Raw genomic sequence first — 16,624 nt, 5'->3', positions numbered from 1 at the left:
CAACATGAAAAAGGCACCTGGATGGGTGTATGAACAGGAAGGGTTAGAGGAATACAGGGCAAGTGCTGGAAACAGACCCTTTGGTCCAACTTCTCCATGCTGACCAGGTATCCTAAATTAATCAGACCAAAGGGTCTGTTTCCAGCACTTGGCCCACATCCCTCCAAACCGTTCCTATTCATGTCCCCATCCAGATGCCATTTAAATAATGTCATTGTAACAGCCTTCACTTCTTCTTGGAGCTCATTCCATACATGTACAACCCTTTGTGTGAAAAAGTTACCCCATAGGTCCCATTTAAATCTTTTCCCTTTTGCCATAAACCTATTCCCTCTGTTTCTGGAATGTCTAACCTCCAGGGAAATGACCTTGTCTATTTGCCCTATCCATACCCCTCATGATTTTATAAACTCATATAAGGTCACTCCTCAACCTCCCATAATCCAGAGAAAACAGCCCCAGTCTACTGTAGCCCAAACCTTCCAACCCTCAGCAACATCCTGGTAAATCATTTCTGGTGGAGAAGTCAATGATTTGGGTTAATACCTGAAACACTGACATCACTGCTGGTGCTGCCTGGCTTGCTGTGTTCTCCCACCCTCCTGCTTGCCTACTTTGGATTCCAGCATCTGCAGTTTTTTTTGTCTCTAACCAATGGCAGAGCAGACTCGATGGGCTGAATGGCCTAACTTCTACTCCAATGGTCTCACAGGCTTAGGTTTGTGCGGATTGTTTCAGTGGGAATGTGCAATCCCAGGCTCAACGAGCAGCAGCGCCCAATGGATCAAAGTTCATAGAATCACAGAATCCATACAGTGTGGACACTGGCCCTTCAGCCCAACAGGTTCATACTGACCCTCCAAAGAGTAACCCACCCAGACCCATTTCCCAACCCTATTACTCTACATTTACTCTGACTAATGGACCACACCTACACATCCCTGAACACTGGGACAATTTAGCTTGGCCAATCCACCCCAACTTTCACATCTTTGGTTTGTGGGAGGAAACCGGAGCACCCAGAGAAAACCCACGCAGGCACAGGGGGAGAATGTGCAAACTCCACACAGACAGTCACCCCAATAGTGGAATCGAAGCCAGGTCGCTGGCACTGAGGCAGTGCTGCTAACCGCTGAGCCACTGTGGGTGTGGGGGTGCAGTCCAGCAGAAAACAAAAAAAAAGCGCCCATTGACTCTTCCACCACACCCACTGCCAGAAAGGGCAGCAAGTTCAGTCCTGGGGGTGATCCACAGCAACCTCACCGGCAGAATCAGATTGTTGGGAGCGCTGGTGTCCCCGCTGGTGCCTTTGCAAGTTGCAGGCCTGGGTGAAGGCCTTCCCGCACTCAGGGCAGCTGAAGGGCCTCTCCCCAGTGTGGACCCGCTGGTGCTTCAGCAAAGTGGAGGCCTGGGTGAAGGCCTTCCCGCACTCAGGGCAGCTGAAGGGCCTCTCCCCAGTGTGGACTCGCTGGTGCTTCAGTAGGTCAGAGGAATTGCTGAAGGCCTTTCCGCACTCAGGACAAGCGAATGGCCTCTCCCCGGTGTGGACCCGCCGGTGGATCAGCACATGGGAGAAATTGCTGAAGGCCTTCCCACACTCGGGGCAACTGAAGGGCCTGTCCCTAGTATGGACCCACCGGTGGGTAAGCAGGTTGGAGGCATGTGTGAAGGCCTTCCCACACTCACGGCAGCTGAAGGGCCTCTCCCCTGTGTGGACCCGCTGGTGGGTCAGCAGGGCAGAGGAATCGCTGAACCCCTTCCCACACTCTGGTCAGGAGAATGGCCTCTCCCCGGTGTGGACACTCTGGTGCCTCAGCAGGGTGGAGGCCTGGGTGAAGGTCTTTCTGCACTCAGGGCAGCTGAAGGGCCTCTCCCCCGTGTGGACCCTCTGGTGGGTCAGCAGGGCGGAAGAACTGCTGAACCCCTTCCCACATTCTGGGCAGGAGAATGGCCTCTCCCCGGTGTGGACCCGCTGGTGCTTCAGTAGGTCAGAGGAATTGCTGAAGGCCTTCCCACACTCGGGGCAGCTGAAGGGCCTCTCCCCCGTGTGGACCCGTCGGTGCCTCAGCAGGGTGGAGGAACTGCTGAATCCCTTCCTGCACTCAGGGCAGGAGAATGGCCTGACCCCAGTGTGACTGCACCGATGAGCCTCCAGGGCAGACGGAACACAGAAGAGTATCCCGCAATCACCACACTTCCACGGTTTCTCCACAGGGCAGGATTCCTCAGGTTTCTCCATGGCCAAAGCTTCAGCTGCACACAAATGTGTGTACAGCCTCTACCTGCTGTGAATCCCTTTCCAGGCCGTATAACTGTTTTAGGTTCCACACACAGTGCACTGCAACAGTAGGGACTCTCGTCCAGACCCAATGATGCTGAAAACGTACTGAACCACAAAGCTTTGCTCCTTTCCACAGAATCTTAGTCAAAAATAGTCACAGTCGCAATGGATTAAGCGACTGTCAGACATTGACGTGAAAGTGAGGACTGCAGATGCTGGAGAGTCAGTGTCAAAGTGCGGTGCTGGAATGGCACAGCAGGTCAGGCAGCATCTGAGCAGCAGGAGAGTCGACGTTTCGGACATAAGCCCTTTGTCTGTTGATTTTTAAACTTCAGTCTTCAGATCAAATACTCTGTAAAAATAGATTACAAAAGTGATCACTGTAAGTCCAGGGTAAAAATTCAGAACAAGCTTCTATTTTGTGCAGAACATTTTTTTCCTTTATTATTCCACAAAATTGAAAGCACCATCCCACTCATACACTCCCTCTCTATTCTCACTCCGCTCTAACTAATTCTCCTGAAGGTGCTGCTTCAGGATCTTACAGGGGCAGAAAAGCAAAAACATCAAGACTTACATCTCTTTTGAATTTTGGATAACTCCACCTGAAAGTTTATATTTTCCACGACATTGGAATACTGCTCAGAGTGAGCAGATCTGATTTTGGGAAGCCAAAAAAACTGTATAAATTCACGATGAACATGCAATACAGCTTCATTACAAACAACCAGACACAACATGGTTAGCGTCCTGGGGGGGCATCAAGGTACTGACACCAACACCAGTGAGAAAGTGAACATACAGATGTGACAAACATCTGTCTTTCATCTTTTAGAATGGGTTGCAGGTAAAATGAATATATAAATCCCAGATCTTCTTCCAGGTCACCTTCTCAAGATAACAAGGTTTTGTAACAAAAGGTGACATCTCAGCTCAGACAATGCATTAAAGGTGTGAGGTTAAGTGTCTGTCTGCATCCCAATATTGAATCAGGCTGGTTTTCTTTGACAAAGTGGAATTTACAAATTTATATATATATTCACTGCCTATATTGAAGCCTGCAGATTTGCAGTTTTTGAGCAAAATCGAATTTTTGGATCAGAAATTAGCTAACTGAAAGAAGACAGAGGGTGGTGGTTGATGGGAAATATTCATCCTGGAGTTCAGTTACTTGTGGGGTACCGCAAGGGTCTGTTTTGGGTCCACTGCTGTTTGTCATTTGTGAAAATGATCTGGATGAGGGCATAGAAGGATGGGTTAGTAAATTTGCGGATGACACTCCGGTCGGTATAGTTGTGGATAGTGACAAAGGATGTTGTAGGTTACAGAGATACATAGATAAGCTGCAGAGATGGGCTGAGAGGTGGAAAATGGAGCTTAATGTGGAAAAGTGTGAGGTGATTCACTTGGGAAGGATTAACAAGTATGCAGAGTACTGGGCTAATGGTAAGATTCTTGGTAGTGTAGATGAGCAGAGAGATCTCGGTGTCCAGATACATAGATCCTTGAAGGTTGCCACCCAGGTTGACAGGGTTGTTAAGAAGGCATATGGTGTGTTAGCTTTTATTGGTTGAGGGATTGAGTTTCAGAACCATGAGATCATGCTGCAGATGTACAAAACTCTGGTGCGGCCACATTTGGAGTATTGTGTACAGTTCCGGTCACTGCATTATAGGAAGGCGTGGAAGCTTTGGGAAAGGTTTAGAGGAGATTTACTAGGATGTTGCCTGGTATGGATAGAGGTTCTTATGAGCAAACGGTGAAGAACTTGAGGCTGTTTTCGTTAGAAAGAAGAACATGGAAAGGTGACTTAGTAATCAGAGGGTTAGATAGTTTGGACAGTGAATGCTTTTTCCTTGGATGGCGATGGCTAGCTCGAGGGGATATTGCTTTAAACTGAGGGGTGATAGATATAGGACAGATGTCAGAGGTAGTTTCTTTAGTCAATAGTAGGAGTGCGGAACGCACTGCCTGCAACAGTAGTAGATTCGCTAAATTTAAGGGCATTTAAATGGTCATTGGATAGGCATATGGACGAGAATGGAATAGTACAGGTTAGACGGTCTTCAGATTGGTTCCACAGGTCAGCACAACATCGAGGGTCGAAGGGCCTGTACTGCGCTGTAATGTTCTATGTATCTGCAAATATTCTGAAAATATAAGTTCACCCCATAGACTTTTATATACGTATGCGCATGCATGAGAGAAAGCAAATGTCTATTTCTGTGCTGTTTATCTCTGTGTATTTGATAACAAATGCTTTATTTCTGAGGATATAAATATTGTTACAAATCAGAGCTGCGTAATAATAGTTAGATGTAAGTGAGAGAGAATTCCTCAAATTGGGCGCTATAAGAATCCTGGGAGCCCTTTATTTCTGATCTACTTCCTAATGAACAAACATTAAGCATCGTCACCTTTTTTTTGTTTAATTTCCCTGCTACGACGAGTCTCTCTGTCTGGATGGTTGACAGGCTGGGAAATTGTGGATTAGGCCTTGATTGGCTGAATATTTTATTGATTTGGAATGTATCAAAGATGGGGGTGGGGTCAAAACTTCAGCAGAAATCCAGCAGAGCTGACAACAGTTGACATAGAACTCTGTAGGAACAGGGAGATCAACAGAGGACAGAGAAATCAGGACCTGAAATCCAATCTGACACCAGACTACCATGTTATCAGTGCTTTGATTAGTAGTGCCAACCCTCTACCTTAGCCGAGCTTCTCATTCAACTTGAATTCCATGTACCCCCTTGATATTCAGGATCCAATCCTTGTCATCCTGAAGCCATGTCTCTGTAAGGTGTCTCAGACCATAAGTATTCTTTTCTGTGTGCAGTCAATTCATTCACTTTATTATGATGCAGCACACATTCAAATACTGAGCTTTTAGTTTTTTTTGTGACCTTTAGAATCCAGCTTTGATTGCTGGTACATTTCTCCTCCTTGTCCCTTTCTATCGTTCTTGAAAGTTCATTTTCCATATCACTACATTGCTGACCTGCCATAATTTGGATTGGCCAGGCTAAATTGTGTCCAAGGATGTACAGATTAGGTGGGTTACCCATGGGAAATGCAGGGTTATAGTTTCAGAGTAATAAATGCAGGAGTAGGCTATTTGACCCATCGAGCCTGCTCCTCCATTCATTAAGATCATGGCTGATCTATCCATTGTCTCAGCTCCTCCTCCCTGCGTTATCCTGACTACCTTTAATTTCCCTACCCTGCAAAAACCAATCCAACTGTGTCTTGAATATACTTAATAAAACTGTCTCTACCTCTTCCTCAGGCAGAGAATTCCATAGATTCACTACTCTCCAGGAAAAGCAGTTTCTCCTCATCTCAGTCCTAAATCTACTCCCCCTAATCTTGAGACCAAATCCCTAGTTCTAGTCTAACTCACCAGCAGAAACGACTGGACAGGATAGGTGGGGTGGGGGTGGGTCTGGGTGGTATGCTCTTCGAGGGGTCAGCGTGGACTTGATGGGCTGAATGGGGCCTGATTCTGCACTGTAGGGATTCTATGATTTACCGCAGTTGTGTGTGCCCCATATCACAGCACCCAGAACTTCCCACCTTCAGCAAATTGAAAGACAGATCCCACCCTGCCCTCTCGTATGTGTGTTATCTAAATGCTTAATCGTTTCTAGTGAATACAGCCCACACCTCCCGCTGCTGCCAGTAACCTTTACAATGCTGATGAAACAATGCAATACCTGCAGTACTGAAAATTGTAAAGCTTCTAACGATACCAGTTACTGATTCACTGAACAGCGTTGGAAATACAGTGTTGGAGGCTGAATGAAATAAGCAGTTTAAAACAAAAACCAACCTAACCCTTCACTAGGCTCCCTGCTCAGCACATTGTACTTACTGCTAGTAAACCTTAAAGCACTTCATTCCCACAGTGCAATTAATTCCCACTTTCCATCAAAATCCCGGATGTGCTCCCTCACTCAGTTGCTGTCTCACAAATGAAAGCTTTCATTGTAACTTCTTCTGCTCCCAGGAAGGGCAAAGTATCTTTGAAAGCTGCTCTGAAAGTCTAGTCTTCACAACCACACTTCTACTTTCACAGAAGACGATTAGAGTCATACAGCAAGGAAACAGACCCTTCGACCCAACTCGTTTGTACCGACCAGATATCCTTAATTAATCTAGTTCCATTTGCTCGCACTTGGCCCATACCCCTCTAAACACTTCCTCTTCATGTATCCATCCAGATGCCTTTTAAAATGTTTTGTACCAGCCTCCACCACTTCTTCTGGCAGCTCATTCCTTACAGACATCACCCTCTGCATGAGAACGTTGCCTCTCAGGTTCCTATTAAACCTTTCCCCTCTCACCTCAAACCTATGCCCCATACTTTTGGATTCCCATATCCTGGGGAAAAGATCTTGGCGATGCTCCCTATCCATGACCCTTCTGAACTTCTATACGGTCACCCGTCAGCCTCCAAAACTCCACGGAAAACAGCCCCAGTCTATTCAGCCTCTCCCTGGAGCTCAAACCTTCCAACTCTGGCAACAGCCTTGTAAATCCTTTCCGACTCTTTCAAGTTTCACAACATCTTTCCTACAGCAGGGAGATCAGACCTGAGTGCGGTATTCCAAAAGTGGCCTAACCAATGTCCTGTACAGCCATAACATTACCTCCCCACTCCTGTACTCAATGAACTGCCCAATAGAGGAACGCATACCAAACACCACCTTCACTGTCTGATCTACTTGCTACTCCACTTTCAGGGAACTATGAACCTGCACTCCAAGGTCTCTTTATTCTGCCACACTCCCTAGGACCTTAGGTGTATAAGTCCTGCCCTCATTTGTCTTACCAAAATGCAACACTTCATATTTGTCTAAATTAAACACCATCTGCTACTCCTTGGCTCATCAGCACATCTGATCAATTCTAATTTATAATGAACTTCCTTTCCTCTCTCATTCCCTAAAAGCAGAAACTCTCCATCCCACACACTCTCCCTCCATTCTCACTTTGTTGAACTTAATCTCTGCTGTACCTCATCCTGAAGGGTCTGGTTCATGCTGGTTAACAGGCCCACACTCAGGGGGAATCTAACTGAAACATACTGAATTGCCTGGACAGAGTGGTCATTGGGAAGATGTTTCCATTGATCAGAGAGTCTAGGACTCGAGGGTACAGTCTTCGAGGAAAGGGGAGACCTTTCATAACTGAGATAAGGAGAAACTTCTTCAGCCAGAGAGTGGTGAATCTATGGAATTCATTGCTACAGAAGGCTGTGGAGGCCAGATCATTGAGTATATTTAAGACGGGGATAGATAGGTTCTTGAATATCAAGGGGATCAAGGGTTATGGGGAGAAAGCAGGAAAATGGGGTTGAGAAATTTACCAGTCATGATTGGATGGCAGAGCAGACGCGATGGGCTAAATGGCCTAATTTCTGCTCCTATGTCTTATGGTCTTTGCGTGTGAGAACTGGGAGCAGGAGTAGGCCATTTGGTCTTTCGAGCCTGCACCAGCATTGAACAGATCATAACTGGAAATGAATATACCTACATTTGGGTGGACAGGCTGGGACATTTTTCACTGGAGCATAGGAGGTTGAGAGGTGACCTTATAGAAGATTATAAAATCATGAGGGGGAATAGATGAGGTGACCAGCGGGTATCCTTTCCCGAGGGAGGGGGTTTCAAGATGAGGGAGCAAATTTTGAAGGAGAGAGGAGAAAGATTTAAAAAAGACACGAGGAGCACTTATTTTTTAAGAACGTGGCTTGTGTGTGGAATGAGTGTCCCAAGGAAGTGGTGAATGCAGGTACAGTGACATCATTTAAAAGACATTTGGAGAAGTAGATGAATAGGAAAGGTTCGGAGGGATATGGGCCAATCACTGGCAGATGGACCAGTTTAATTTGAGAACATAGCATGGACTAGTTGGACTGAGGGGTCTGTTTCTGTGCTGTATGACCCTGTATCTGTACTGGTCTTAAAACCATTTTCTTGGAGATCCATGATAGCGGTGGTCTGAGTGGTCTGCTGTGCTGGGCTCTGTCATACCCCCTGGCAAGGTGGACCTTGACCCCCCCCCCGCCGCAAAAAAAATTGCTAATATAAACTTACTGAACGTCTGGAGCTGCTATAATTGTGGTTTGACAGCTTTAAGACCAGGATGAAAGCAAACAAAGGAAAGGCGCTGAAGGGGTGCAGCAGGTAGAGCACTCCCCTACTGCATCAGGGGTGCATGGAGCCATTGCTCAAACTCCCAGGGCAGCCCCTTTGGGTTTAATGGGACAGCAGCAGTTACTCTCGGAGTTTGCCAAACTCTGAGAAAAGATTGAAGCAGCGGTGGAACCACTATCTGCCACGCTGGAAAAGCATGGAGCAGGAAATTCAAATGTTGGCCCGAAGAGAATAGGCAGCGGAGGAGAGGACCGTGGCATCGGAGACCGTGGCGGAGGTCTCAGGAGGAAGGATCCAAATGTTGGAAGACCAGGTTCGGGTCCTTCAGGAACAAGTGGGTGACCTGGAAAACAAAAGTAGAAGAAAAAGCTTACAGCTCTTGGGTGTTCCGGAACGCGAGGGAGGTGAAGACCTCGTTGGATTCCTGGAAAAGTGGCTCCCAACATTCCTGGGGCGGGAGTTGGAGTCGGGCCTGTTGAATGTGGAGTGGACCAACGGGATCACAATGCGCAGGTCCAGGCCGGATCCCTGCCCCCGCACGGTCCTAGTGCAATTCCTGCATTACAAAGAAAAACAGTTAGTGACTGAAACAGCAAGAAGACTGGGAAGCGATCCAGAGGCTTTAATGCACAAAGGCTCAAGAATAATGTCTTTTCAGGACTTCTCAGGTCCCAGAATTAAGAAGAGAAGGAATTTGATGAGGTTGAGAAAATTAAGGGATCTGAACAATCAATATTACTTCAGGTACTTGGCCGTGTTGCATTTCTCTCATGGAGGGGTAGTATATAATTTTGATTCAGCAGGAAAAGCAAAGGACTATGTGAATTCTCTGAATTAAAGGACTCCAGTCGGGGTGGAGGGAGGGGGCATCGTTACAGACAATGGTACAGTTTTTTTGCCCCTTCCTGTCTCCTCTCTCCACTTATTTTGTGGTTATCAGTTTTATACCAACTGCCTTGAAGTAAAACCAGAATGATTTAGTATATCGGTCAGTTGGATATTATCTGGGGCCTTTGTTTTACTGCTGTCCTTTTGGTTTTGGATTAGGGGTGGTTCAGATGTATGGAGAAAGGGTGTGTGGGTGGGAAATGGACATCCATTGTTAACTCTCAGAATGTAAATAACATGTTTTTCATCTGTGAATTCCCTGGGGCTAGGGCACGGCCTCAGCTGGAAGGAGCCGGGATGGTAGCAAGGATTGGGAGGAGGGCACCCTATGGGCAGGGATGAGGGAGATCTCTAATGGTATTGGGGGTTATTTGGGTGTTTGCTTAAGTTATATGTAGTGGTTAGTTAGTTTTTTAGTTGTAGTAGCTTTTACACTTTATACATTTATTGTCTTTGTCACTCGCCGCACTTCAGATAAGCTTCCTCCTCTCGGGAAACCACGGGCTGTTCTGGATGACCATGGCTAGTGATTCGTTCAGGTGGTGCACCTGGAATGTAAAAGGGAGCCATTCCCCCATTAAAAAGAAAGAAGGTTCTGTCAAACCTCAGGGAGGAAAGGATGGACATCGCCCTGCTGCAAGAAACACATTTAACCGATAAGGAATATCTGAAACTGCAGCAAGGGGGGGTTATGATAGGGTATTCTTCGCCTCCTTTAGCTCCAAGAGTAGAAGAGTGGCTATATTGGTAAGAAGGAACCTTCCTTTCCAGGCAATTGAGCAAAATAAGGACAAACATGGACTGCCCATCGTTCTTAAAGCTCAACGACATGGAGAAGAGTATGGCGTCCTGAATGTGTATCCTCCCCACCCTCCACGTGCACCCTCTTACATTTCTGATTGATGCAGTTGCTAAATTAATGAGTCTTGGGGTGCACAGCACGATCATAGGAGGGGATTTTAATTACCTAATAGATCCTGAGGTAGACAGGGTGACAAAGGGCCTGGCATGTATGACTGCTCAATCTAAGCAGTTGGTGGACATGATTAGTTTCCCTACAGTGTAGAAACAGGCCCTTCGGTCCAACAAGTCCACACTGACCCTCCGAAGAGGAAACCACCCAGATCCATTTCCCTCTGACTAATGCACCTAACACCATGGGCAATTTAACATGGCCAATTCACTTTACCTGCACATCTTTGACAGTGGGAGGAAACCAGAGCACCCGGAGGAAACCCACACAGACATGGGGAGAATGTGCAAACTCCACACAGACAGTTGCCCGAGGCCGGAATTGAACCTTGGTCCCTGGTGCTGTGAGGCAGCAATGCTAAACACCGTGCTGCCCCAGTGTGAGGAGGTCGGGTTAGTGGATGTGTGGAAGCACCTCCACCCAAATGGAAGAGACTTTACTTTCTGTTCCAACCCACACAAGTGCCACACGCGAATTGACATGTTTTTTATGCCATTGGATTGTTTGGACAGAACATTGGCTTGTAAAATTGGGCAGATAGCTGTCTTGGTCCATGCGCCAGTGTATTTAGATGGTAAAATCATGGGTGGTGGAATGGATGGCACTGGCACATGGACCCATTCCTGTTAAGGGACAGCAAATTCGTTGAGTACATCACAAGAAAGTTCAGGGCCTTCTGGAATATCAACTCCAGTCAGGCCAGTAATCCAGCAATACTGTGGGAGGCCACTAAGGCATATTTATGAGGCCTAGTTATTTCGTATTCAACAACTCTAAGGAAGCAGAGGGAGGAGCAACAACAGATGCTGAGGAAGTATATTATATTAGGCCTTCACTGGTCAAGCTGCAGCTCTCCGGGCTGCTCTCGACTCATTGCACACACAGGTGGCAAAAAAGGGTCTCCTTCGCCAAACAAAGATTGTTTGAATTTGGAGAACCTGCCCCTCCCCAGTATAAAGGCGGAACAGGTTTCCCTGTTGAATGCCCCTATGACGATACAGGAGGTGCAGGAAACAATAAAGCATCTCCAGAGTGGCAACACACCGGGGTCAGATGGATTCCCAAGTGAATTCTATAAGGAATTCATAAATGCCACCTCTGGGGATGTCTTGCTATTCAGATACACAGGTTTGTCTTCCACCCTCTCTTAGGGAGGCTAATATCGCCTTCATTTTAAAGAAGGGGAAAGAGCCTGAAGAATGTGCTTCATACAGACCCATCTCACTGTTGAATGTAGATTTTAAAATTCTACCCAAGATGCTGGCCCTGAGGTTGGAAAAGGTGTTGCCCTATATTATGAAAGAAGATCAGATGGGTTTTAAGGACCGTAGCTCCTCCAATAATATCAGGAGCGTACTGACCATAGTGCAGGTATGCCAGCAAAGATTGATCCCGGGTTCAGTGGTTTCCCGAGATGCAGAAAAGGTGTTTGACCGGATAGGATGGCTGTACTTGTTTGGGGTCCTCAAGCGTTTTGGTCTGGGGCGGGGGTTCCTTTGCTAGACGGTTAGTGGTGTTGTACAATGATCCTAAAGCAGCAGTCATCACAAACGGCACAAAGTCAGATAACTTTCATATTGGGAGGGGTAGTCGACAGGGGTGTCCTCTTTCACCACTGCTATTTACCTTGGCAATTGAGCCATTAGCTGAGGCTATCAGGTGGGATCCTGAAATAGTGGCGCCAGAGGTGGGAATGGGCAAGCATAAGATCACCCTATATGCTGATGATGTCCTTTTGTTCTTGGTCAATCTGGAGGAGTCAGTTCCTCGATTGATTCAAACAATTAATGTGTTTGGCAGTTTTCGGGCTACAGGATCAACTTTAGAAAATTGGAAGCCAAGCCGGTGGGAGGACTAGTGGAGGTGCCTGATCTGAAGGATAGAATGCAGTCCCTGTTTAGATGGTCATCAAAAGGATTTTTTGTATTTGGGAATGTTTATTACTCCTGCTTTCCACCAGCTGTATAAAGCTAACATGTACAGTTACTGGAGAGGATAAAGCAGGATTTGCAGCATTGGGAGGGATTACCGTTATCATGGTTCGGACAAATTGCCCTGATTTAAAATGAATGTTCTTCCTCGCCTGTTGTACCCCATGAGAATGCTTCCGTTGTTGCTACCCAGATGAGTATTACTGAGGCTTGATGGTTGGCTCGGTTATTTTATTTGATGTCGCAGGCGCCCCCTAATTAAATTTACCAAATTGCAGCTCTCGCAGGATGAGGGAGGGTGGACCTTCTGGACTTGAAGAGATATCAAATAAGCGCTTTGTTAGCATATGTGGGTGACTGAGCACAGAGGGATTTGATTTGACGTTGAAGCCTCAGTCGAGATGTCCCCTCAGTTCATCTATTATTCATGGATAAGATGAAATCCATAACTGAGCAGTGTAAGAATTCAATCATTTTAAATACAGTGAAAGCCTGGAGGATAATGAGACAAGACAAGGGCAATTGGCTTCAGACCTCGCCGTTTACCCCATTGGTGAGAGTCCAAGGATTTAAACCTGGAGCAATGGACTCCGGCTTTAAGTCATGGGAGAATAAGGGAATCTCCTGTCTGGGAGATTCATGCAAGGGGGAGGTCTTGATGACATTTAGCCAACTAAGTCAGAAATATGGATTGTCTAATAGGAACCTTATCCGTACTTTCAGATAAGGGATTATATACAGAGGAAGACCACACTCCTGGCTCAGCTTTACAGGTCAGACGTGGAGAAATGACTGCTCCGGTGTACAGGCGCTCTTTCAGTTAGTACTTTGTATCATTTACAGAAGAGACGTGCCTTAAGGGACATGGAGGGACTCTGTAGGACGTTGAATCAGGAGCTCGGAGAGGATATTTCATTGGAAGTATGGGAAGATATATGGGAAAATGTAAGGAAAATTTCAATATGTAACAAAGCACAGGCCATTCAATTGAAGAATTTACACAGCGCTCATTTGACGTTAGAGAGGCTAGCTAAGTTCAAGAGAGTGGCATCACCAGGGTGTCCCAAATGTAAAATTAATATAGGCACTCTCACACACTGCTATTGGTTATGTTGTAAGATCCGGCGATATTGGAGTGCTATCGTAAGGGAGCTGAAGGACATCCTGGGGATTGAAGTTAAAGTGGATCCTACTTCTGGAGTTGCCAAATTTGTCTTTCTGGGGGAACAGGGGAACAGACTGTGTAACATTCTTACCCATTGTGCAAGGAAGAACATTTTTGGACGTTGGAAAATCCCCCAGGGCTTATGGGGTGGCATAGGCTGGTGATGGAACATCTCCCCCAAGATTACCTCACAAATATGGTGCAGTTTTACAAGACATGGCAGTCTTTCTAAATTATATTGATGCAGACTTATCGGCAATATTAAATAGGGCCGTGGTATAGCCATGGGAATCAGTCTGAGCACCCGTGGGACCCTGGGAGGGGGAGGCTGGGGAAAAAGAATATGGGTACAATAACTGGTGCTTCCAGGGATGGGAACCTCAGTGGAGGTGTAGTGAGTGAAATAGAATAAAGTAATGTGATATAATTTGAGTTAATTTGAATTCAGTTTAATTTAGTTTTTATTTAATTTGATTGCAGTTTAGTTTAAGCTAAGTTTGTTCTGGTAGAATAGTAGGTAGTTCATTATTAATAGTATTGTGATATGACCTTGTTCCACTGCATATATCTTTCTATTTTGGTATTGTTCTTTTTTGTCTATAGATGTTTTGTGAAAGATCTGAAAAAGTTTCTAAAAATATTTTTGAAAAAAAAACACATTTTCTTGCCTTCCCCGATAACTATTTTTGAGATTCAAAAGTCAGATGAACTCCGCTTTGAATATATTCAATGCTTCCCTAACTGCAGGAAGACATCCCCACTTCTGAACTCCATTCCTCTTGCTAACATATCACTTGCATTGCTTGCTGCACCTATCTGACAACTGGCATTGACTAGAGTAGAAAGCCTGAGTAGAAGGTAGCCGAGGCACCTGTGTACATCTACACATCATTCCTGATGAAGGACTTTTGCCCAAAACGTTGACTGACCTGCTGTGTTTTTCCAGCGCTAAATTTTTGACTCTGATTCCAGCATCTGCAGTCTTCACTTGCTCCACAACCCAATATATCACCATTTAAACAACGTATCTCCTTTCTGTTATTTTTTACAGGAAAGGCTATAACTTCACAATGTGTTACTGCATTTGCCAAATAAGACACAGACCTAAATCAACTTTGCTGCAAGTCAAGAACTGAACGCCAGAATAAAAAAATAAAATGGAAAAGAGCGTGTTGTACTCACAGATTTTGGACAGACGGAAGAAGTTGAAGTTCAATCTTCATTCAGAGAGAGAGGAGCAACACCAGCTTCACAAGCTCATGGTCCAACTTCCGCATTCAGATATGGTAGGGGGAAGGGGGGGGGGGGGAGAGTAATCAAAAGCCGGAGGACCACATTCTTTCCGGTCTTCCAGTGCTTCCTATTGGTCCAGCAGAAGAATGTCGTGCGCTGTTTCCGCCGGCAGCGAAGAGCATGCGCAGTATTTTGCTGACACCGGCGTACATGCGCAGTGCTTGCTGACACCGAGAAGCATGCGCAGAATGCCCAATGGAGATGCTGGTGCAACTGATAGATTTACAGTGTCCAATTGCCAATAAGAAAAAAACATTTATTTTGTTTCCCTGGGACTCAACAGTTTATTCCTTTTTCATTTTGTCTGGCTGCTCCACTTTTGTATGTCTTTTCCCCAGGATAGAGGAAGTCCAAAACTACGGGGGCATAGGCTTATCTGGGAGGGAAAAGGTTTAAAAGGGACCGAACTGGTAACATTTTCACGCAGAGCCAGAGACAGTGGTCTAATCTGGAACAATTACGACATTTAAAAGGCATCTGGATGGGTATATGAATAGGAAGGGTTGAGAGAGAGAGATGGGCCAAATGGTGGCAAATGGATCACGAGATTAATTTAGAATATGTGGTTTGCGTGCTGTGCGTCTCTATGACTCTATTTGTACATAATCTGAACCAAGACTAGGAATAGGCCATTCCACCTTTACAGCCTGTCCTCAACTGTGGCCTAACTGTACAGACTTCAATGCAAGTTTCAGAAAGGTGTCTGCACCTTTTTAAACAATTGAACATGCTTTCAGACTTTACCAATGTTTCTTAATAAATCATTTTAGCCATTTTCAATGTTAAAGATCAGCGATTTCTCACCCACCTCCCCTCCAACCACCCCTCCCCCATCTTCCAGGTAGAGTCATGACCATCCATTCACTCTCTATCCTTAGAAAGGCTTGATACAGTGATCAACGAGGGCTCGAGGCACGAGAAAGGATGGGAGTGGGGGTGCAGGTAGAGAACTTGGATGGGAGGCAGAGGCTGGGAGGAAGAAAGAGAGAGAAAATGGACATGGGGACAGAGCATTGGGGGTAAAGAAAGCCTGGCGGTACATAGGGTGGGGGGCAGAGGGTTTGTCAGAGAGACAGAATGGGGAGGGTGGATACAGAGTGTGAAACGAGAGAAATTAGGAGTTGCAGAGTGTCGGGAGAGAGAATGAACTGGGTCACGGTGGGGGAGAAAGAGGGCAACAATGAATGACAGGAGAGGGTTGGGGAGAGAGAGGGAATGGATAGAGAGCAGAGGGTGGGGAAAGAGAGAGAATGGAGAGGGGACAGAGTGTGTGTGGAGAGGGACTGGATGGCGGAAGGCAGAGGGTGTGGAGAGAGAGAAGAGGATTGGATGGGAAAAGCAGGTGGATGAGAGACTGGACGGGGGCAGAGGGCGTGGAGATAGAATGGACGGAGATGCAGAGCGTGGCATGTGTGTATGTGTGTGTGAGAGAGAGAGAAAAGAGACGGGAAGCTAGGGATAGCGAGAGAGAATGGACAGGAGAAGCTGAGGGCATGATCGGGTCCTGATTGAATGGGGAGGTGGTGAAAGGATGCCACCCACTTCCAGCATCCCCTTCTCTGCACACTGGGGATGGCAAGAAGTGGCTTGAAACTGAACCAAGAGTCAGCCCTTTCAGGAGACGGGAGCTGGGCAAAAACAGGAGGATGGGTTGGAGTCCATTGAAAGGTGGAGGAATTGAGACACAGAGATTTCGAGTAGAAGATAGCGAAGTCTGTTTCATATAAACCAGAATTCTCTCATCTGTTTTCTGTCCTGCACTGACAGCAGTGATGTGTTTTCTCTAGGTATTAGCAGAGGAGGATTTGCTCTTCAGGCATGCACAAGGAATTTACTCAGGGCCTGAATATCAGCAGCGTTTGAATCCAGGAGGGGAAATGTTTGTCGACAGGAAATGATTTCAAACATCAACGTGCTTTGAGAAGCCCGTGA

The 16,624-nt window shown here is 46.2% G+C and overlaps 1 protein-coding gene and 1 pseudogene across 1 annotated transcript in view; one reads left to right on the top strand and one right to left on the bottom strand.

Moving 5' to 3' along the window:
* Nucleotides 1–16,624, top strand: part of LOC148144770 (uncharacterized) — a 392,813-nt gene that overhangs the window by 224,153 nt on the left and 152,036 nt on the right. The gene's annotated exons all lie outside the window — the stretch shown is intronic.
* On the bottom strand, nucleotides 1,115–14,672 carry LOC148144774 (uncharacterized; annotated as a pseudogene).

The sequence above is a fragment of the Chiloscyllium plagiosum genome, unplaced genomic scaffold (assembly GCF_037043375.1).
Source record: "Chiloscyllium plagiosum isolate Xiang-an unplaced genomic scaffold, Cpla_swu_hap1 HiC_scaffold_27, whole genome shotgun sequence".
Taxonomy (NCBI): domain Eukaryota; kingdom Metazoa; phylum Chordata; class Chondrichthyes; order Orectolobiformes; family Hemiscylliidae; genus Chiloscyllium; species Chiloscyllium plagiosum.
Note: the sequence above shows the minus strand (reverse complement) of the source record. Positions and strands in the feature narration are given on the sequence as shown.